Below are 17,423 nucleotides of genomic sequence, written 5' to 3'. Positions count from 1 at the left end.
CACCTGAGTAGGTGGCATCTGAGTAGACCTAAATGAAGTGAAACCCTTTGCGGGGGTGGGGAAGGAATAGCATGTGGAAAGCCCAAGGCAGGAGTGGGCTTAGTATTCAGGGTTGGAGTCAGCTCAGGATGATTGGGGGATGAAGATGGAAAGTTCAGGAGAGGCCTGTGGCCCTTGGGAAAGCCTTTAGATTTTATTCTGAGTGAGGTGGAAAGCCATTAGCATTCTGAGCAAAGAAGTGATAGCTGCCTTAACATTTACCAGGAAGCACTATGGATATTGTGTGGAGTTTAGATTTTAGAGTCAGGGAGCCCAGCTCAGTCATTTGCAGTTGATCATACTTGAGAAAAACCCAACGATGAACATGAATGGTATCCAAAACAAATACTACATTTCATTCCTTCACTTTCTGTTCTTATCTTTGGATTTTTTGTTTCAATTCTTTGTACATCTCTTTAAATGTATTAAATTCCTACTGCATTCAAGGTACTGTGAAAATTGCCATTTGTGTCCTTATTCCTTTCTTTAAATCTCTACCTACAATCTAGATTTTTTTTTTCTTTTTACCTAAACCAAATTACAAGTTGTCCCACTTATCTCAACAGAGGTAGAAAGAAATCAACTACTTTGGTTTTCTGATAGCAGAGACCTAGCTACAGGTCTAAAATGAAATGAACTGGCATTATGGTGATAGCAGGCCAGCTTGCCGAGAGCACCCCTTCTCAATGATGGCAAGCTACTGTTGGACACAGTCATGACAAAGGCTGGTGTTTGTGATCAACTTCAAACTTGGACCCTTTCCCATCTGGGTAGCACTTGCTGTCCTCCAGCTGAAGTGGGTGATTGGATTGAGACTATCACACGTCAAATGCCACGAAGAGCTATTAATTTGAGTGGAATAATTGAATAGCCTGACTTGCTGGAAAATGTAACTACTTTACATATCATCGTAAATTGTTTCCCAAGCTATCTTGGCCTCCCTTCAGCCATGAAAATATTCAGATGTGAAAAAAAAAAAAAAAAAAAGATGCTTCTTGAACACTTACCCATGAAAGTCAATGAGATTGCTTTGGACTTCTCTGTAACACTCCAACTATCCACACATGGAAGTTGTTACCTGCCCTGTGTTTGTTTAAATGTTGGTAGATGTAATGCCAGCACTGCTGTTTGGTAGTGCAATGCTTACTTCTGTGCAAAGGAGTGAATAGTCCAGAACTCTTCAACTTAATTTTGGAACATTCTTTCAATTAAAGAATGAGTCTTCTCTCAGTACATCATGATGATTTTATGTCTTCTCTCCAATTTAAAATATTCTTGGATTTTGAAACTGGATTATGTTCATGCATAATTACTCTCACATTGCAATGAGAGTCTGAACTATAGGACTGACATAGCATGTGAAGGCTGGGCCTCAGGTACATCTGGGAAGAGTTTAAGAAAGTCAATTGTCTTTGTATTTATCACAGTTTGTCCAGATCCTCCTTGCTTCCAGGTCAAGCTTAAATCTTAACCTTCTTTAAGAAGTTACACTGAAAAAAATATTTTAAAAAAGTAAAAAAAAAATAATAATAATAAAAAGAAGTTACACTTGAGTTGTTCAGCACATATAATCCACTCTCCCTTCTCAGAGAAGAGGGACAAGAATGATATTTTCTTAGCAACCATGGTGTTGGATTGTCACGTCTCATCTGATATTTACACAAGTACTCTGTGAGGTAGGTGTTATTGTCCTCGTTTAGCCCAGGGAAAGGGTCTGACGTATCCATGGTCACACAGCTAGGAGGTGGAAGTGTCTGGATGTGAATTCAGATCTGTGTGACAGTAGAACTCTCCACCAAGCCATGTGATTTCTTAGGACATTCCAAACGCTTACAGCAAGATATACATTCCTTAGCACTTCATCACATACCAAGCTTTGTACTTGCCATTGTTTTTTGTGTGGATTTCTATTCCCAGCAATGTTACAATGTCCATGAAGGCGGTTCCAGGACACACAAAGACCATGTGGCCTCTGCCTTATGGGAGCTTGGCACAGAGTTACAGGCATGAAAAGCAAGATGTTTCCTAACCCATGATGGGGAGTCTGAGGGGACTGTACAGAGGATACACAGGCAGTGCAAAGGAATAGTCTCCTTGTCTCTGTGGAGTTGGGGTGAGGGTGGGTGGGAGCAGAAAATATTTTGTAAACTTTAGCTCTTCAGATGAACAGGTATTTGTCCAGAACCTGGAAGATTTGGGCCAGGGCGAGGCTTAAAAGGGAAAATATCCCAGGCAAAAAGAAGTCACCAGGCTAGGAAATGCAGCCAGGTATGCTGCATAATGATGAAGAGTTCTGAAGGGATGGATCATGCATTAGAAGGGCAAGAGAGGCACACAGAAAAGAGGCTATAGGGAGGGGTAGGCAGAGAGCAGGACATGAGTTTCTTGAATACTTACTGAGTTTGAATTTTATTCATTGTTTCTTATGCCAATGAAAGATTGTAAGCAAGAGTGCAATTCAATCTAAAACAAAAGTCTCATTTAAGGCTGTATGTGGTATGGCAATTACTTGGAAGGTATTTGAAGAGTGGATAGGAGGGCAGTTAGGAAACTGTTGGAATTCTCCATGCAAGAGAAGATGAGGTCCTGGGTTAGGTGAGGAGCAATGCAAAGGGAAGACAGTCCATGGAGACACACTCAGCATGTTTTTTGCTGTGGGTGACCTTGAATGCTTCTTGTGGCGAATCATTTCCTACTCAATTGCTCTTACCACACAGTCCCAAACATGTGAATTCCCTTTTTCTTGGCCTGCAATGCTAAGAGCTTCATTTGCTATAACAATAATGAAAAGAATGTGAGTGGAGATGACTGTAAAGCATGGAGTCCTGCCCCAAGATGGGGGGGTGAAGTTGAGCCCTCTCTTCCGCACTGAACCCATGCGGGCAGAATTACTAATCATCATTTGTTGGCATTGGAGACAGTGATTCATAGATGAAAATAACTTCAGAATATTTAAGAAAAGCCAGGAGGAAAATCAGAATTATTACCAAAATAATTTTTCTAGCAGGACTCTGGCCATTTATCTTTTCACATAAGTGAAGCTAAACTATATTAGCAAGTGTTACAGCAATTTAAGAGTTCTTAGCTGTGTGTCCTTGAAGACTATAATATTTGTAGGAGGTAGTTCCACTGCTATAAATCTATGTTGACAGGTGTAAATTTACACTAATAAATTAATAACACAAGTAATAAAAACAAACCCCAGCTCCTAGGATACTGGATTTGTGGTAGAACTGATGGTATCAAGAAAATACAGATCAAATGCCCTCTGATTGATTCTTCCTCTTGATTAGTCTAAGATTTGTACAGATGAAATCATCATACTTGGTATTTTTCTTACCTGTGTTTCTCACTTATTAAATATATTCATCACATCTCTCTACTGTTTCTCTATCCAGAGGTCTGCTTTAAGGGTGAGCTAAAAAATTAAACAAATGCACAGTATTTCTCATGAGGGCCACAGCAGAGTTTTCCGCTTCCTCTGTGTGCTGTGACATTTTGAACCTCAGCAAGCTGTTTATCTTCTAGTTTCCAGCTTCTAGGTGTTATTTTTTTCCCCTCAAGATTTGTGATAGTTCAGTAAGTTAGTGTTTTCTGGTTTTGGGTCCTCTGTACTGTGTTTCTTGAATCTCTTTGTAAGAAGGGATATTCCTGTTCATCTTTGATCACCTTCAGTTCTTAATAAAATGTCCTGGCACCTAATAGGGGCCATTTAGTTTATGTTGGATGAATAAGGACAAATGTATGCCCTTCTGGAAAAGGAAATAATTGTTTTGGGGGTGATATTGGGTGAAAGAAGGAGATACTAGTAAGCTAAATTGATATAAATCATTGAGAAAGTGGAGAAACACTGGGCATGACATATAATATGTTGAATTTTACATATGCTGAGTTTGCCAAAAACATAGCCTTATACAAAACCATTTTGGCATGAATCTTAAGAATTTTTGACTTTGTCAGCTCTGAACCAGGAACAGTTCTTTTTAAAATAATGATATCCACTTAAAAAATTCGAGTGTAGAACAAGTATGTACTTCTTTCAAAAAGAGAAACTCTACAGAAGCCTACAAATTCTTCATGGCATGTATGGATGGCTCTACCCTGATGGCCCACATGCCTGTCCCATGTGGTTACATTGCTATCTTACCTCTACTAGGTCGACATCCTCAATCACCTGGGCTGCTCCGCCTCTTCACATTGACTAGACAGGACTCTCCCTCCTCTTCTACTGCAGCATATGTAGTGTGTCTGTGCTGGCTTCCTATGGGCACCATCACAGTTCATCTGGCTTAAAACAACACCTGAAGTCTGTGGATTAAAGTGTGGCTGGGTTCAACTGAATCCTTTGCTTAGGATGTCACAAGGCCAAAATTAGCAGAATCACTTACTGACAGTTGTAGGACCGAGATTCTTATTTCCTTACTGGCTGTCAGCCAGGATCTGCTCTCTGCTCCCAGGGCCCCTTCATTCTTTCCCATGGGGTCTCTTCCATTAGAAGTTCTGTCGTCATACTGCCCACCAAAAGGAAAAGTTTTGCCAGGTGGAGGCTAGTCAGTCCTCTGTAGAAGATATCTAGAGCTAACAGTTGATTAATAAGACATTGTCACTTTGCATATAGCCCTAATAAATTTAGTTTACGTCTACTTTAGAGCCTAGTTTCTGAACCCTAGATGTCTGTTTGATTACTATTAGAAGCCAGATAGCCAGCCATTTGGACATGTTTCATGTGCATGTAAGGACTTACCCTTGCACAGATGGTATCAACTCATCTCAGGGTCCCTCAGCCACATTACTGATACTGGTAGTACCCTATGTCATGCAAATGCCTTTGAAAGCATCATAGCATGGTGCAGTATGGAAGGAGAATGTGAATGCAGGTAATTGTCAAATCCCAGGCAGTATGATGATATACTGGAAACTGCCACTCTTTTGGCCAGAGCTTTCTCTTTCTTCCCCCCCAAGCCTAGACAGGTTTATGGGAATAACTCATGTATCATGAAGGACTCTCTTGAGTAACTGCCACCATCACCAGCTTCCAGATGATTTGCAAGAGAAGCTATTTAACTTTCAGTAACTAATTCAATAAAGAATTTCAATTACCCAACAAATTTAATAGAATTTTCTGAATTTGGGAAGTACAGATGAAGCATTGGAAATTATACGATCAGTCCTAAGGTAGCAAAGTAAGAAAAGATTTGAAAGTATGGCTTAGGAACAGCATGGCATCTTGATGCTATAAAAAATCGTTGACATTAAAAGTGATGCTGGGGAATCTTGAAGCTTTAAAATGGGAAGAGCACATAACCTCAAACTCACTGCAATTTCCATATGTCACTTTTGGTGACATCATCTAAGATTAAGACCATTGGTGAGATACCATATTCTGTAGACATTTCTGGGCCTTTAACATGAGGATGATGGAATCTTCCCTATATTTTCCCCTATGAGACCGCTTGCAAAAGCAAAGCTGGTTGGTGCTTACTTCATGCACTGAGCTCCTTTGTAGGGTGCCTTTAAAGCACTGTTTTGATTTAGCTACAAATTGACTGCATTCCTGAATTTGGGAAATCAAATTTTAACATGAACTTGCAAATAGCTCCAGTGCTTCACCCCTAATTCATATTCCAGCAACCTTCACTGAAGCAGGAAGCAGAGTCAAGCTGTTGCCATGAAGATCATTTCAAGAGCTCAGAAATCCTCCAGGGATCCCTTTATCACTGCTTTTCAAAGAGGCCTTTATTCCTCTCTTCTCCTGTTTCCTGCAAAGGGAGTTGTGTCCAATACTCGAGGACATGGTGAAGCCAAAAAGGACCCAAAGACTCCTCCAGGACTATGATCTTCTGAATTGTGAAATCTGCCATTCTGATCAGTATCCTTTCTTCCCACCCTACCACATTGGAATAAATGCTACTCTTCTGTGAAACTTTACTGTATAATAAACCTGCCTCTTTATTTTTAAAGGACTGAGCTTCCAGGTCAGTTGGCATTTGTTTTGCTTTAAGTCTTTTGGTGTAAACATCCATCAAATTCTCATAAAAAGTAACATTTTTGGACTATATTATCTACTTGAAGACTGTTTTACTTTTATTTTACTTTATTTTTTAATTACAGTATTGTTAACATATACTGTTATATTAGTTTCATGTATATAATATAGTGATTCAGCATTTCTGTGCATTGCTCATTGCTCATCATGGTAAGTGTACTCTTCATCCCCTTTATCTATTTCCCCCATCCCCCACCCCAACATCCTTCTGGTCACCATCAGTTTGTTCTCTATAGTTAAGAGTCTGTTTCTTGGTTTGTCTCTCTCTTTCTCTCTTTCTACTTGAAGATCTTAATTGACACAAATTTTCCTTATGACTGGGCACCGAAAAGTCTCTTGATGTAAGTCAATAAAGTGGACTTTTATTTCAAGTATGTTATGCTTAATTTTTTTTCCTCTGAAAGGTATAGGGGCAAGAGATGAAATGGTAAAAATAAAATAAAATAAAAATAAAAACGTAAGAAATCTGTATTTATATAAGTAATTACAGATACGAATGTAGGTCCAAAGTTACTAAGTGGATTCAATGTATTTTCAGTAAGGTTAGGACTAAAAATTACATCAGGTATTTCATCTCATTTGAGGTAGCTGGGAATTACCATTTTCCTTTTGAAAGGGAAAATAGGAGCTTTTCAAACTCACAACATTCTGATGGAAACATACTGTCCTATTTTATGGGGGACATGGAGAAAGAGAAAATAAGGTAGATTTTTAAGAAGCCTAAAAGGAGGCAGGCATTATCAATTGCATTTATATTCAATCCAAAAGATCATATGATTTTCTTCTGAAAAAATGTTAACCTTGGTCTACATCTATATGCATAATCAAATTAGGGTGTGAGAGGGGCGCCTGCATGGCTCAGTCAGTTAAGCCACTGACTCTTGATTTCGGCTGAATAATCTCAGGTCATGGGCTCTGCGGTAGGCACAGAGTCTGCTTCAGATTCTCTCTCCCTCTCCCTCTGCTTCTGCCTCATCTGGCACATGTACTAACATGCTCATGCTCTCTATCTCAAACAAAAAAAACTAAAAAAAACCCCAAGGTGTGAGTACATGCTGGGGGTGTAACTATATATTGAAAGTGCATGAACCCACAGAGCAAACCAAATCCATATTCTTTTTTTTTTCAAATCCATATTCTTAAAGTAGCTACTATTCTTACTTGATGGGAAGTAATTAAATCTTTTAAAATGCAGTATCAATATGTATTTTATCTATATGAGTATATATAGACAAAATTATATGTGTGTGTGTATATATATGTATATAAACATATATATACAAACATATATATACATAATGAGATAAAAGCTAAATTTGTATTTATTTTTTAGAACACTAGAATTCAAAGACAGTTTCTGGGGAAACAAGTGTGACCCATGAAGTATGTATTTATTCTCTTCTGAAATAGGGCTTTTTCAGTGACAAAAATGGAGAATGCTCATCTGCATCATAGGGAAATTAATGATTGGACAAGAAATAGACGGATGTGCTCTATTAAGATCTAAAACAAAAAATAAGGTAGCCCGGGTGGCTCAGCGGTTTAGCACCGCCTTCAGCCCAGGGTGTGATCCTGGAGACCCGGGATCCCTGCATGGAGCCTGCTTCTCCTTCTGCCTGTGTCTCTGCCTCTCTGTGTGTGTGTGTCTCTCATGAATAAATAAATAAAATCTTTAAAAAAATAAAATAAAACAAAAAATAATACTTGGCTTCAGGTATTTAGAAGTACTGCACAGACCCAGTCTTACAGTCGGATTACCATTTTCCCATTTTCAATGATTTGAGGATATAAAACCAAGACAAATAAATACCACTTTTGAGTATCTGCCATATTCAAGCCAGAACTGTATGTAATGAAATGGCCAAGATAGGAAGTATTCATGACTTAAAACTGTGACTTAAACATGACCATGGTTAGGGAAGGCCCTGGCCAAGCTTCAGAGGAGCAGGAAAGGTCTAGTCAGGGTGATGAAATGGCAAGTGGGTACAGGTGGTTTCTTAGTAAGTCAGAAGCCTCCCGCTGGTCTAAATAATATATTGATAGTCAGATGGAACATAGAAATGAAACGTTCAGGAGGAAATGTTTGGAGAACAGCAAGGAGGTCTGTTTGCAGGTAGGAAAACGTAATCCTCAGGAGTTGGAGAGAAAGACTGGCAAGACTTCTTGTTTAGAGGAATTGAAAAATAGGGCATACCACCAACCTGAGATTCAAGATGTGGGAACCTACCAAGGATTCAGCCTATTTATGGTTCTCAAGAACCTGCGTACTTAACTGGGATCTCAGTGAGGCTAATAGCAGACACCATTTAATGCTGATGTCTCACTACTGACCTGAGTGGCTCGTGACAGTTACCCTGTCTCAAAAGGGACCGATTCCAGAATTCTAAATATAGAAGGAAATGCAGATGATGGTCATAGAGCCTCAGGTAAAGAATAAAGGAAGTCATTGGCACTCCTCCAATTGTCTTGCAGGTGCAAAAGTCATTTAATTTTCTGTGTGTGTATCTTGAATACATATGCCACCTAGTTAGTGGCACAATAAACACATTCACATTAAATGTCAATACGTATTTTAATGTTTTAATCAGTGTATGTACTAAATAATTTGAGTTTGCAAAGAGATTATGGAGACTGAATCCAACCTTAAGCTTGGCAGGAAATTAATACTTGGACAGGAATACTAGTGCATTTTGCTATGGCATATACTCAGATTTAGAATAAAACCACTGTATTTTCTGTATTTTTCAAACCAATCTAGGGATATAAAACTAAATCTAGTTAGAATGAGAATATTAAATTAAAAAAAAAGTCATTAGAATGGAACTCAGAGCTGCCACATAGAACTGTGGGGTGAAGCACAGTCATTAGTGACCTGTAGGAACACAGACCAGCCTCACCACAGGGAGAATCGGAGAGTCTGGTCCAGCAGGACAGAAGGTACGGTCAGGAGCAGCCCTGACAAACAAGGCCCTCTGACAGTTCTCTTTAGAGCTCTGCTGGTAGCAGCCATCCACTTGCTTAAGCTAAATGTGAGCTCTGAGTGGACGTAGGGATCAGATCACAGCACCCCCCTTTCCCTGCCCATTCACTTGGTGCTTTGAGGGCTTAGCATGCTGCCTCCTCACGTGAGTCTCTGTTTTGTCCATGTCTGGCAATCACTGCTTGGAACCTCGCCTCTGGCAGCTGAGGATTTCAAGTCTCCAGACCTGTCATGATGCTCTCCAGGAGAGGCATCAGGCTGTCATCATCTATTAGGCGGCGCCTGGCTGACACAAGAGGACTTTCGGCAAGGGCCCCTCTCTCTCAAGCTCCTGAATCGCATCTTTTGATAGGAGTTGAGATAAGAAACCAGTTCAGAATCCAAATTGAGGCACTTAGGTGCTCTCCTGCCTGCTTGGCCTAATTCATTAAGTCACTATTTTGTAGTTTGGGGAAAGTTTGCATAGTTCTGACAATTTCAAGATTTTAGATGTAACCATTGATTTTTTTTTTTTTTTCAGAGGGACTGTTCCATCGGTCACGGAAACTGAGCAGCTGGGCACTTTCTTCCCTTCTTCATCATTGCCAAGGAAATAAAAAGACCAAGATTTTAAGTACACTGCACGAAGCTATTCTTTCTGGCTCTGGATTCAGCTCAAGCCCACTCCATTCTTGAGCAGAAGAATGTCAGGTCCTGCCTTTGAGGTGCTTCTCTTGCCACAGATAGGGTGACATGACCATGTTCTTACCAGAAACTAAGACAAATTTGACCTCAGCATGTGGTATTTACAGAATTTTATCCAAATCTCTTCTTGTTATCACTCCACTACTGATCTGTGCCTCTGTTGTAGTAACTGGGATTCAATCTTGTTAACAATTTTGATGAAATCACTTCTCCCTCCTGCTTTTCTGGGTGTTCCTCTTTGTTTCCTGTCCTTTGTAGCCTTTATTTATGGCTCTCCCTTAATCGTTTTGCTTTCTTTGGTAATCATAGCCCAAATCTCTCCAGGAGCCATGCTTTCCCCACTTGCAGGGATGAAATACAAGACCCAGTTTTAAGTAATTTATGCTCACTGGCTCTTGTCATTGGTTATAGGCTAGGCATGCACTTCGAGCAGGTTCTGTGAGAGCGAGAAGGAGATGCCTTTTGTAGACTATCAGACAACAGCTGCTCTAGTTTTTGCTAAAGTCTTAGGCTAAGGTGTAAGAAGCTGTGAGGTAGTCCAAAGGTCTTATGGACCATGAAGGGTGTCTGTGTTAAAAAATTAAGCTAATGTGCAGAGGAGACCAGAGCTAAGTAGAGGTGGCATATGGAACATATCTGGTGACATAATGTGAGACCTTTCAAGCAGCTGCATCTTAAGCCAGTTCTGAGTCACCTGATTCTTTACTTCACTTGAACAAGTTTGTATTGGATTTTCTGTAGCTTAATTTTTGTTGTTGTTGTTGTTTTAAGTGATTGGGAGTTTCAGTGGTAGGTTTGGCCACTTTCTGACAGCTTTCTTGATATCATCTGGGGTCTACCTCTCTATCTCCATCCACCTTCATACTTTCTGTGCTGGGTTTACCCTCTGTTGGGACATGCTGATACTTTATATTCAGTCCTGATACTCTTTTATGGTCTGGAAGAAATTCCAAGATATAGCAACTGTATTTTCCCACTTGAGTGTTTTAGGAAAACTTAATGACTCAAATAAACCATCTCTTCACTAACTGAAAGTGGGGAGGCTTCAAGGAATTTCATGTAACTGACCTGTGGATAAAGAAATATATTAAGGTCAGTGGCTCATTACTTTTTCTTTTTCTGTTGTGGACATTGTTATATTATTTTACTTTCTTCTTCTTCTTCTTCTTCTTCTTCTTCTTCTTCTTCTTCTTCTTCTTCTTCTTCTTCTTCTTCTTCTTCTTTGGGGTCCTCGGAGAGTAGCCTTCGTTGAGAATGGCTAGGAGGAGGTCTTTTTTTTCTTCTTTTCTTCTTCTTCTTCTTCTGCTTTTCTTCTTATTTCTTCTATTTTCTTCTTTCTTCTTTCTTCTCCTTCTCTTCTCCTTCTCCTTCTTCTTCTTCTTCTTCTTCTTCTTCTTCTTCTTCTTCTTCTTCTTCTTCTTCTTCTTTTTTTAAAAGAGCCACTCCTTTAATACAGAATCTTCGTTAAAAACCAACCAACCTAGCCCTGTACAGCTGCCCTTTTGAATGGGGGGACCACTGTGGGGTCTCCGCCTCTCTGAGAGGCGGCAGATGCTCCTGGCCACTCATTTAACTAACTGTCCCTGGCATGCGGGCCCAGATGGGGAGGGCCCCCCTCCCAGTGGGGACCCCACCTTCCAGGGGACATTCGTGCATGTTTACGCCTTTTCTGATTGTGTCAGTGGCCGCGGCATGGCAACTGGGCGTCAATAAAGGTCTCTGCGGAAGCTGGGGGGCTTGTGTGTGCTAGCATCGGGCGAGGGGCAGGGGCTCAGCCACAGGGGTGTGGGTCACTCCGGGATGTTGATCACCAGGTCATCGTCCCCATCCAGGGCATCGTCCCCGCTGCCCGCGTCGCTGAACATCTGCCGACGGATGGCGCTCAGGATGGTTGGGGGGGGCATCTTGGGTGGAGGCAGTGGGGCCAGGGCTGCCCCCACCCCAGCCCCGGAACCTCGGCCCAGGAAGGTCAGCGGTCCTCCCACTTTATGACATTTTACCTGGCTGGCAGGTAACAGAGTTAACTGCTCATAAAGGGAACAGAAGATGAAAAAGATTCTGTAATAGATCTTATTATATAATGGGATCAGAATGGCTAGGAAGGTGAAGAAGTAGTTAAAGTCAAGGCAACCTCATGGTTCCTGCCATCATGCATCTTGTGATTTTCTGAGATGCTAAGGGTGACTTAAGAAGTGGGATTGAGGGGTGCCTGGGTGGCTCAGCAGTTGAGCATCTGCCTTTGGCTCAGGGTATGATCCCGGAGTCCCAGGATCAAGTCCCACATCAGGATCCTTGTATGGAGCCTGTTTCTCCCTCTGCTTGTCTCACTGCCTCTCTCTCTCTCTCTCTCATTCTCTCTCTCTCTCTCTCTCTCCCTCCATCATGAATAAAAAAAAAAAAGAAGTGGGGTGACACAAGTGCATATTGACATCACTAAACTCTTAAGACTTAGTCATGCAATAAACAGGGATCTTCTCCTATACAGAGACCATGAAGTGCATGGAATGGAGGTTGGTTCTGGGCATTGTATGGAAGTCCAAACTGTGTTCCAAACTCAGGGCCAAACTTATGCCTTTTAGGAATACTAAAACGTTCCTCTTCCACTGCTATGGGATCTAGTAATTACATTTTAATCTATGCTCTTTTAATTGGGAATTTCTCCCAAACTCTTATTTTTATTTTTTTATGACCCATAGTAGGCTAAGGGGATACAGATGCCTTGTGGGTCAAAACAAAACAAAGCAAAACATAACTCCACAGCAAATTGAAAAGCAGCCAAAGTCCTCTCCATTCCTTGGCCTTCTAGTTTCCAGTTCTCCTTATTCCCCTCTACTACAATCCTCCCCCTCCTTTGTGAGTCTGATCTATTAGGTAAAACATTTTAGCCTCAGTGCTAAGGAAGTAGCTAGGATAAAACCCTGCAATGTAAGGGCCAGAGGTTCCTGGGTAAGAAGGGTGATAAGGGCTCGATGCTCTTAGTCTGGAAACTCTTCATAGATGGGGTAAAATATAAACAGTTATGAAAAAAGTGTCATCATGATTTAAAGAGAAAAAAATGTAAGAATTACTAGGAAGGTGGACTAGCCAGAAAAGAGAGTCCACCTTTGTCAGTTAGAGTTAGATTCAGCTGCTAATAGGCAATTTTTTTTTAAAGAGTTTAGTAAATACCAGTATTTTGGTATGTTAGTGTTACACTCTGAACAGTGGTATGGTGCTTTGTGGTCATCAGCGACCCAGCCTTCTATCCTTCTTCTCTTATCATCTTAAAGGCTGGCTTCCAATCTTAGTGGTATTATCTCTTGGTCCAAAATGACTCCTGAAGCTCCAGTCATTGTGATGTAGTCAGACAGGTGGAAAAGGGAAAAAGGGGAAAAGAAGCTTTCCCCCCATTGAGTTGGTTTGCTTTAGGCTGCTTATCCAGAATGCTCATATAAGACTTTGCTGATCTCATTGGTCCAGGCTTAGTCACATGATCACATCTAGCTTCAAGAGTTATGAGAAATGTAGTCTTTTAGGTGCTCTCAGTGGACTCCCCCACCATGCCAAAGTAAAATCTGGGTTTTCTAACTAAAGGAGGATGAGAAAAATAGCTCCTAGCAACTTGTAGTCTCTGCTTCAAAGATCCTTGAAATCCATGATTGCTTCTTTAGAATATGTGCTAAAGTGTTAGAAACTTTGTAGACTTATAAGGAATATGGGTGTTCTTACTTTGAATATATGAATTGATTAGGAACATATATTGATTTGAATATATGAATTGATTACTTTGAATATATGAATTGATATATGAATTGATTAGCCCTATTAAGAATACTGGCTTTGGATATAATGACTTGCAATTTCTGAGAAGGGGTTTATAACATTTGATTATGAGTGAAGTATGGAAGGAGGTAAAAACAAGATTATAAATTCTTCGGGGGCTTAGATATGACAAAATGGTCAAATAGAAGTTATGAAGGGATGTACAGCTCCCAATAAAATATATGAATTTATTTAACACTGAAGAGTTTGAGGTAGATTTCAAATGTTATGTTTATGGTTCTGGACTTATGAGGAGAAGGCCTGAATAAATCATAAGCTGCAATTATAGAAGTAAAACTAGTGCATTTTAGTGCTTGCTTTGGCCGTCTGGTTCAGAAGCAGGCCTTGTAAAGTCAGTGGGTGAAGGGAAACACTCATAGCACAGTAGGGAATATTGGGAATTGTAGGGAATCTGGAGGGGCAGCAACTTCTTGTCTGCAGCCAATTATTGCCATCATGGGAATCAGGCTTATATCCTCCACTTTTTCAAGAGAAGACAGAAATCTAGAATTTTACTAAACCTTCCACATTTAAAAATCATTGTGCAGGCCAAGCAAATATGTCTAAAACCTGGATTTGTCCAAACTAGTACCAATTTGCAACTTTTGGTCTAGTTCAACATCTTTATTTTACTGAGTCAGGGAGAGATCTAGTGACTTGCTCAGGGTCACATAGCTAATTAATGATAGCACTAGGACAAGAACCCTGCCCCTCGACTCCCAGATGTCTCCCTCCTTCACTACATTCAGCATAGCTTTCTGATAGAGTCATGTGGAACTGTTTAGTGGAAAGAAATAATCAGAGGAATTAGGCATTTCACATAAGGTCTACAGTTAACTCTATAAGTACCTGACAATGCTTAGCATTCAGGGGGCATCAATCAATGTTAGCTCAATCTCTATGTAAATTTGTTAAAATCATGTAAATTAATGAATAAAATAAAGGAAAAGGAAAAGAAGCAAAAGAATCATTATCAAACCTTGGGGAGCCCCATAATTAACAATGGAAGCAAGATAATGAATTAGCAAAGAAGGCATCCAAGTCCAAGCAGCCAAGATTGCTTTGAGAATCTCTTGCCTTTACCTTTGCCCTAATTACAGCTTTAGGCTGTAAATGTTTTAATTTGAGGATAATTTCAAGCCCTTTAATAAATTTCTTTCCAATTATACTGCTGTCTTAAACTTATAGCCTCATAAGAAAATGTGGTCTTCAGGGGACATTTCTTCTCCCCTTAGTAGAAATTAGATAGATTGATTAATTTTGGCTTAACTTTCTAAAAATGTTCAGTTGTGTCTTGAGATTAACCCACCATTAATGGTTAAATGTCTCCAGAATATGTAATAATTGTCATTAAAAAACATGAGTTTCACTAGAAGAAATGTCCTTTGAAAATTTCCTTTTTGGTATAAATATGTCCTTATGCATGGCCAAAATTTGTTGAATTATCTCAATGCCATAGATCACAGAGTAATAATTTTTGAAGTGATCGATTCTCCCTTAGGTTTTAATGTGCAGAGTGAAATGCATTTTAAGACAGTGTTTAAAGTTATGAGAAGTCTCCAGAAACTAGAATTTTTGATTTAGTGCTCATGTTAGGATCTTGACCAGTAAACACAATGGACCTTGGGGATCTCGTGGATTCCTTAGGCAATTTGTCTCAGAACTAACTGCTTTTGCAGTGGATTTTGCTTAGAGTAGTAACAGCCTATATTTATAATTTTTTCTCTTGGCAATTATCTGAACGGGAACTGAGACACCTACAAGGTCAATGGTACCAGATGCAGGTTACATACTAGTAACTCTTGTGTATTAGATTTATCTTTATAATACTCCAATTTAACAGTGCTGAAAAGAGCTGGAATGTGGTCATTAAAAAGAAGGGAAAAAAGGTCTGTTAATCATCTAATATTTAACCATTTTTCTCGTGCTTTTGTTCTTCTCTCCTTTGTTCCAAGGCACATGTAGAATGCTTACAGATCTCAACAAAAAATGGGATGTTTTTCTGCTATCACCTGAAGCTGCTGTGGCCATAAAACTAATAAATCACTAGAAAATCTCCTTGCCCATAAAGGATACCCACCTTGAGCAGGTCCAGTATCTTATCTCTCCATCCAGATGATCCTTGTTGCTAAATACACAGAGTCTGATTTTGGAGTCTTCACTCAACTATAGTTTCCACTATTTTCTTTGGAGGGGAAAGTCATATGAAATGATCATAAGTAATGTGGAAATGGGCTATATTTTTGCCACTTGCATTTGTTGTCATCTGGGATCCATCAAAATTCTTCTGGGTCAGCTGAACACAGTTTCATGCTGCCAGTCTGGGGGATGAAGGAGAGAAAGCATAATCCCACCACTCTGTCCTTGCAAGGACAGAGATTCTGGAGATAAAGGATATTCTTGATCATAGATGCTCAGCCTGTGCACCATTGCCCCTTCTCCTGGGTTCTATGGTGTTCAACTTCTGCTGATGCATTAGAGCCCTTGAGGGTTTAAGGCTTCTATGTCTTCTCTAGAATTTCAATGATTCTAGGCACTGTGTCATGGAGAATGCTTCACTCCCTTCTGTGTAACTGTTACTACAGTTAGATGGCTTCTAATCAGTTCTAGTTTGAGGGTCTTTAGCAAGATATATCTTTAACTTTTATTTCCATTTCCTCCTCCTTGGGGTGAAGGGAAAAGCCAAACTGCCCTGGATTATACTCAGAATGCTTAAATCTCTCCCTTGATTATAGTTTGTCTCTGGTCCACGGGTCTGCCTGACTCACTCTCCCTTTGGGAGCTCCTCATGCAAATACCATGCTGGGAGCCTGCTTACCCCTTTATCTCAGATGTTCAGACTTGCTGCTCAGCAAGGAATGGACCCAGCACAGATTTAAACTAGGAAATTCAAGAACATCAATATTTAAGAAAACTCTAGACAGAAGTGTGACCTTTGGGGCTTAGGCATAGTATTTGGGGGGAATATTTCAGAGAGCTTTTTTAGACCTCTTTGGTGGCCTTCCAAAGACAAATGCTTGGTCATTCTAGTCTGTCCTACATCCAAGCCAGTGTGGGTACTGTGAAAATAGCATTAAGAGCATTCTAGATTCTTACTGGAAACAAGCACCTTCTTTATTGTAAATAACTCCATACAGCATCTGTAATAAGTTAGAATCAGAATGATCTTTCTGTCATGATTCCATGTTTTTATACAATTCATATGCCTCAAGCTCCACAGGAGTCAATAAAATATGATTCAGAAGTAATACTGAATTTTAAAGCTTAGTATGCAGTGTATGGAAGAAATGCTTCATCATTTTTCTTGCTGTCTTTTGAAGGCACAGGCATAGATAGATTTCATCACAACATTGGAAGCACATTTTTTTTTTTGGAAGCACATTTTTGAAAATGCCAGTATCTCCATCACTTATAGATTTGTTGTAATTAATGCCGATGACTCCCACTACGCTGTTGTATTCTTCACTCAGACCCTTAGTCCTCTCTTTGACACTCAGGACTGAGTTTACCCACCTCAGTGTGGCTCTCTTCCCAGGATTCTGTATATTCTTACCTTCAACTTCCTGCCACATCCACTGGCCATCCTCAGACCAAGAAAAAAAAAAAAAAAAAAAAAAAGGAAATGTACAAACCAGTCTTCATCCATATATGTCCTCTGAACTCTGAACTTTCTTTCCCTCCATGTCAGTTGCATTTTCTCTCATAAACTGTAGTATTTAAGACATATATGTATATATATTTGCACATATTTTTGTATATATGTAATGTGTGTATATTTATGTATATATATGTACTATTTTAAGGGACTTTTAGATTAGAAATGTATGAGGTCAAGTTGGATATGAAAATAAGATGCAACTTTGTCTTTCCTGC

At 39.8% G+C, this 17,423-nt stretch overlaps 1 long non-coding RNA gene across 2 annotated transcripts in view; it reads left to right on the top strand.

The window, feature by feature from the left end:
• LOC102152834 overlaps nucleotides 1-15,646 on the top strand; it is a 146,396-nt gene extending 130,750 nt beyond the window's left edge. Inside the window, exons 7-8 of one of the 2 annotated variants that reach the window (XR_005366553.1) lie at nucleotides 9,586-9,769; nucleotides 15,506-15,646. This is a non-coding gene — a long non-coding RNA (uncharacterized LOC102152834). Of the gene's footprint in view, nucleotides 1-9,585; nucleotides 10,872-15,505 lie in introns of those variants that run through there. The other variant, XR_005366552.1, reaches the window with a different exon arrangement.
• Nucleotides 15,647-17,423: the final 1,777 nt, after the last annotated feature.

The sequence above is a fragment of the Canis lupus genome, chromosome 11 (assembly GCF_011100685.1).
Source record: "Canis lupus familiaris isolate Mischka breed German Shepherd chromosome 11, alternate assembly UU_Cfam_GSD_1.0, whole genome shotgun sequence".
NCBI classification, from domain to species: domain Eukaryota; kingdom Metazoa; phylum Chordata; class Mammalia; order Carnivora; family Canidae; genus Canis; species Canis lupus.
Note: the sequence above shows the minus strand (reverse complement) of the source record. Positions and strands in the feature narration are given on the sequence as shown.